We start from the raw sequence: 6,376 nt of genomic DNA, 5'->3' as shown, positions 1-6,376 counted from the left end.
ATAACCTTTTATGGACCTAACCTCCATGATATTATCTAGCTTCTTTTTAAACTCTATTATAGTCCTAGTCTTCAGGGATTTGGCTCTTGTCACCGCGCCTTTTAAGTTCTGTTTAATTTGAAACAAGCTAATTTGAACTAGTGCATCTAGACCTAAAAAGTAGTACGAATTAGCATTTTGCTAATTCGAACTAGCATGTCCACATTGAGTGGACCCTGTACCGAGGTTAAGGATGGCCGGAAGCAGCGTCGGCAGGGTATCAGATTAGGACTTAGAGCGTGGAGCTGCTGTCTCAGGCTAGCCGAGGGCTGTGCTTAAAGGGACCAACCCCCACCCTGGACACACAGTTCTCAGGGGTTCCCCGCTCGCTTGTCTAACTCAATGAGGGACAGCAAAGCAGTCCTGGCTTGGAGTGCCCTGAATGCCCACACTAGGCACATCACAGCACTCAGCCATCAGCCTGGCTGCACTTGCCGCAGGCTGCTATCCGGGGGGGGAGGAGGTCAATCAGGGGGCTGCAGGAGAGCTTCCACCCTGAGGAGCCCACAGAGCCACCCCAGTCCTCCCCATCGGGGGCTTGAACCCCATTCCTCCCTCACCTCCTTCCACTTACCCCTCCCTAACCCCCCTTCCTGATGTACAAAGTAAAGGACACGTGTGTTCAAAAATAGAGACTCTCTTTATTGAACAAAACTTGAGGAGACTGGAAAAAGGAGGTGGGAGAGAGGAAGAGAGAGGGTGGGAGAGGGGAGGGCAACTAAAATGATCAGGGGTTTGGAACAGGTCCCATATGAAGAGAGGCTAAAGAGACTGGGACTTTTCAGCTTAGAAAAGAGGAGACTGAGGGGGTATATGATAGAGGTCTATAAAAGCCTGAGTGGTGTGGAGAGGGTGCATAAAGAAAAGTTCATTAGTTCCCATAATAGAAGGACTAGAGGACACCAAATGAAATAAATGGGTAGCAGGCTTCAAACTAATAACAGAAAGTTCTTCTTTGCAAAGCAAATAGTCAACCTGTGGAACTCCTTGCCACAGGAGGCTGTGAAGGCTAGAACTAGAACAGAGTTTAAAGAGAAGTTAGATAAATTCATGGAGGTTGGGTCCATGGAGTGCTATTAGCCAAGGGGTAGAAATGGTGTCCCTGGCCTCTGTTTGTGGAAGGCTGGAGATGGATGGCATGAGACAAATGGCTTGGTCATTGTCTTCGGTCCATCTCCTCCAGGGTACCTAGTGTGGGCGGCTGTTGACAGACAGGCTACTGGGCTAGATGGATCTTTGGTCTGACCCAGTACTGCCGTTCTTATGTTTTTATGTTCTAAGCTCAGGGCCTGGATGAGGTCCACAATCTCCGCACTAGACCAGGTGGGCACACGTCTCTTGCTGCCCCGGGCTGGCTCCTGGGAGCTGACAGCGTGGTCCCAGAAAGAGGCGGAGGGCTGGGTGGCAGCAGGTGGCTGGCTCGTGCCGTGCCAGGTGCAGGGTCTGCTGGCTGGGTGCTGGCAGGCTTGCACCTGGCCCGGGCACTGTAGCCAGACCATGCCCCTTTAAGGGCTCCAGGGCCAGAAGCGGGGCAGAAGAGCTTCCCTGGTGGTGCCCAGAGTGGCTACCAGGGAAAGCTGGGGAGGGCTAGCCTCCCCCTAGTTCAAATTAAGTGGCTACACAGCCCTTAATTTGAACTATTTAATTTGAACTAGGCATTAGTCCTCGTAGAATGAGGTTTACCTAGTTCGAATTAAGCGCTCCGCTAGTTCTAATTAAGTTCGAACTAGCGGTTTGTACGTGTAGCGCCTATTAAAGTTAATTCGAACTAACGTCTGTTAGTTCGAATTAACTTTGTAGTGTAGACATACCCTAAAGTATTGAATAGAATCAGTCCCAAAACTGATCCCTGTGGAACCCCACTTGTTATACCCTTCCAGCATGACTGCGAATCATTAATAACTACTCTCTGAGAATGGTTATCCAGCCAGTTATGCACCCACCTTTTAGTTGCCCTATCTATGTTGTATTCGCCTAGTTTATTGATAAGGTGGCCATATGAGACCGTCTCAAATGCTTTACTAAAGTCTAGGTATACTACGTCTCCGCTTCTACCTTATTCACAGAACTTTTTATCCTATCAGAGAAAGCTATCAGATTGTTTTGACATGATATGTCCTTTACAAATGCATGCTGATTGTTACCTATCACCTTATGTTGTTCCAGATGTTTACAGATTAATTCCTTAATTACTTGCTCGATTATATTCGCTGGCACCGAAGTTAAACTGACTGTTCTGTAGGTTCCTAGGTTGTTCTTATTTCCCTTTTTATAGGGCACTATATTTGCCCTGTTCCAGTCTTCTGGTATTCTCCCGACTTTCATGACTTTTCAATGATGATAGCTAAAGGCTCAGATACCTCCTCTGTCAGCTCCCTGATTATTCTAGGATGTATTTAATCAGGACCTGGTGACTTGCAGACATCTAACTTTTTTTTTTAACCACTTGCCTCATCTACCTTTTCTGCCTGGGTAAGGTGATCTGTACTAGACCCCTTTGATGACATAACATGAGGTTATATCACATCTGCCAGGAGTTACTTATATCAGGCTCCTCCAAGGAATTTTTTATAGCAAACTTTGTTCCTTTGCAATGTCCCCGATTACAAAATGTGCCTGAGTAACAATGCTCATAGACATCCTGCAAGGACTCTAGCCCAGTATTCTACTTCTTGACAACTAATTAACTCAAACATTAGCTGGTTGGAAAATTGGTTTAAGTAGCTGAAAGTAAATGGACAGTCTTTTGAATAAGATCTGTACCTTTTCACCTAGGAGTGGAGAGGGAAACTGATTAGGTTTCCATGTTGTCTCAAAAGCTGTTGCTCATACTTCACCTATCCTAATTGTCCTCCCTTTGTTTTCAAAAACCTAGAAGAAATAGCATATAGGATTTTAAATTGTTCTTGTCTAATCTGTGGAACAAGTGTGATGGCCGATCACGTCTGTATTATATTGGTTGCTAAGGAATTTCTTTATTCACTAAGGCAATGCTAAATTTAAAAATATAAAACATATGCTTCATTTTAGTACTATTTGCCATTTCAGAGTATATACCAAAACAAAAAATGTCTACAAAATATAACAGCACATTAAAAAAAAGAATACATTCAATCGCAGCACAATGTGTTATCTAGTGTTAGTTGGAATTGATTTATTTTAAATAATGACTGTAGAAAAGAGGCTAATTATCATATTTGCAAATAAAAATAAGTGGTTACCACTACATTAATAAAAAAGATTGAAATTCATTCAGACACAAATTGAGGACTATCTACTTTGTCAATCTGAGGGAGTCAGAAGAAATGGAGTAGCAGGGGCCACTTCTTGTTAGAGACCTTGTACCAGATTGACTCAATCTGTAATTCGGTGTCATGACACAGGGGATGAATCTGGCTCCTTTGTTCTTTTTTCAATAATAAGTGAGTTCCCCTTATCCAATGAAGTCCATCACTTCTACAATAATTCTTCAAAAGTATGAACCAGTTTTTCCTGTTATGAATAATAAAGGATTCAGAGTAATGCAAGATCAGATATAAAGACAAACTTCTACTAGAAGCAAGTGACAATCATATTTTTCTACCACTTTGTTAATAATCTTTCCCTAAAATGAGAGGATCAGTGTAGAACAACGGGTGGAAAAACTGTCATCATCATGTGATGGCAATTTTGTGAATCTTACCAGAGTCTTCTTGAACATGCCTGATATCCTACCATCATAAATAAGCTGTGACCCACAACACATTTTGTGGAAACTTTGCGTTACCCTTTTGTTTTCTATAGCTTTGATAAAAAGGACATATGTAGATTTCAATACCCCCCGTTTAGGAAGCTGTGATGGGATATAGCTATCCTATCCAGCAAGGGTTAACTGCATGCTGTGGGCAAAGGACTCCTTCACCTTTGCTGGGAAAATACCAGGACCCCAAAGCCAGCTCTGTTGAGATGCCGCCCCCAAGCTGACCATTGACAGAGGAGAGACAGTAAAGGCTATGAGGCTACCAGCATTTAAAGGAAAAGCGGGCCAGAAAATGTGACTGTTGTTATGGGAGACCAAGACTGATTACGCAAGTATTGGTTCCCTAGGGCCATGGGCTGGGACCTGGTTGAGAAGGGTGGGTCCAGGTCTTCCTACCCTGGCTGCCCCACACTGGGGGTAGCTGACACCTGGAGGGGTGAACTCTGAGCACAAGTACAGACTTAGGGTACGTCTAGACTACATGCCTCTGGCGACAGAGGCATGTAGATTAGACTACCCGGCATAGGAAAATGAAGCGGCAATGTAAATAATCGCTGCTTCATTTAAATTTACATGGCTGCTGCGCTGAGCTGATCAGCTGTTTGTCAGCTCAGCGCGGTAGTCTGGACACTCCGCGGTTGACATCAAAGGCATTTGTCGACCTCCCAGGTATGCCTGATCAGAACAAAACAGCTGATCGGCTCAGCGCGGCAGCCATGTAAATTTAAATGAAGCAGCGATTATTTACATCGCCGCTTCATTTTCCTATGCCGGGTAGTCTAATCTACATGCCTCTGTTGCCAGAGGCATGTAGTCTAGACGTACCCTTAATGACACTGGCCATTGGACTATACTGGCCTGAGCTCCACACCACCTGGATCCACACCATTTAGACCACCAAATAGCCATTTTTACAACCTCCACAATCGATACCCATAAAAGGATGTACCTACCCCACAACAGCGCTTCTTCACTTTGACTTCCAAAACACCTTGGCTGCACGCACCAATAGCCCTCTCCTTCTTCTCGCACGCTCGCTCTGTGGGGAAGTCCTTTCGGGGGGGACTCTGCTCCTCCCGCGAAGCCTCATCAGCACCTTCCTCCTCCTCTCCCAAACCTTGCTTTCTGCCCTCCCCCTTCCTCACAGCCCAAGCTCCTCAAACTCACACTGCCACACACTCAGCCACGGGAGCCCTTGCCGTTCCAAGCCCTTCCTCGGGGCTGCAGCTCCTCAGGCCTGCACAGCCTTCCCTGCCGCGCCCGCTGGATGCCCAGTCCAAGCACAGCGCTTTCCGGGAGGGAAGGAGCTGCTCACAGACTCTGCCAACAGCCAGAAGGCCCCTGGCTCTCCTTCCCGAGGATCTACTCCACTCCCTGTCCCTTCCCACGCCCAAGACAGGGACAACTGCTGGCTTGCCATGCACACTCAAGATCCCTCACCAAAAAAGCCCCTGCCGTGACTTGGAGTTGAGCTGAGGCTGCCACGGCCACAGCACAGAGTACTAACCACTATACCATCACAGCCCTCGCCTGCGCACCCCCCAGCAGCTGAGTGAGAAAGCCTCAGCTCTGCGCTCACACAAAGGCCGCCTCCCTCACCCAGTCCAGGGGAAGAGTTCGCAGGACTTCCCGTGACGCTCCCCCTCAACATCATTCTGAAAGGAAAAAAGAGCGGAGGCCAGCCGGCCTGCTGCCGCTCCGCTTTTCTCTCACCCTCGCCACCCCCTTTGGCTGGGCCGTTGTCCTCATGCCCTCGGCCACAGTCTTTCCCTCCTCCACTGTTCAGCATGTGCTTCACGGCCAGGTTTGCAGTGAGGCTTTCCCGAGGGCAAGCCGGAGCCGGTGCCTTTGCAGGGTGCTTGTCTCTCTGAAGGTAGAAATCACCTGACTGGGGCGGGAGTGCTGCTTGCCAAACTGGGAGGAGATGGGCCCAGGCACCCTGCTGGCCAGGCAGGCTGCATTGCTGTCTCTGTCCCTGCAAAAGGCTGGCAGCACCACCAGCAGCGCTCTCCCGAGTAGGCAATTGAACCCTGGTCTCCCATGTGACAGAAGGGGATACTTACCACAATGCTAACAAGAAAAGGCGCTGGGACTTTTGCTTTGACTTTTTGTGCCACACCACAAATCTGTACACTATCCGCCCTGCCATCCTGACCTCAAGCCGTTGGTCACTACCCGCTGGGCCCGGCCTTCAAGCCAGCTTTCTGTCCAACTTACCGTCCATTTATCCAATCCATATTCCCTTTACTTGCTGGCAAGTATATTGTGGGAGACCGTGTCAAAAGCCTTGTTAAAGTCAAGGTATATCACATCCACTGACTTTCCCATGTCCACAGAGTCAGTTACCTCATTATAGAAGCTAATCAGATTGGTCAGGCATGACTTGCTCTTTGTGAATCCATGCTGACTATTCCTGATCACTTTCCTCTCTTTCAAGTGCCTCAATATGGATTCCTTGAGGATCCCTTCCATGATTTTTCTAGGAACTGAGGTAAGAGTGACCGACCTATAGTTCTTTGGATCGTCCTTCTTCTCTTTTTTGAAGATGGGAACTATATTTGCCTTTTTCCAATCATTCAGGATCTCTCCCGATCTCCA

Source organism: Pelodiscus sinensis, chromosome 9 (genome assembly GCF_049634645.1).
Source record: "Pelodiscus sinensis isolate JC-2024 chromosome 9, ASM4963464v1, whole genome shotgun sequence".
NCBI lineage: Eukaryota > Metazoa > Chordata > Testudines > Trionychidae > Pelodiscus > Pelodiscus sinensis.
Note: the sequence above shows the minus strand (reverse complement) of the source record.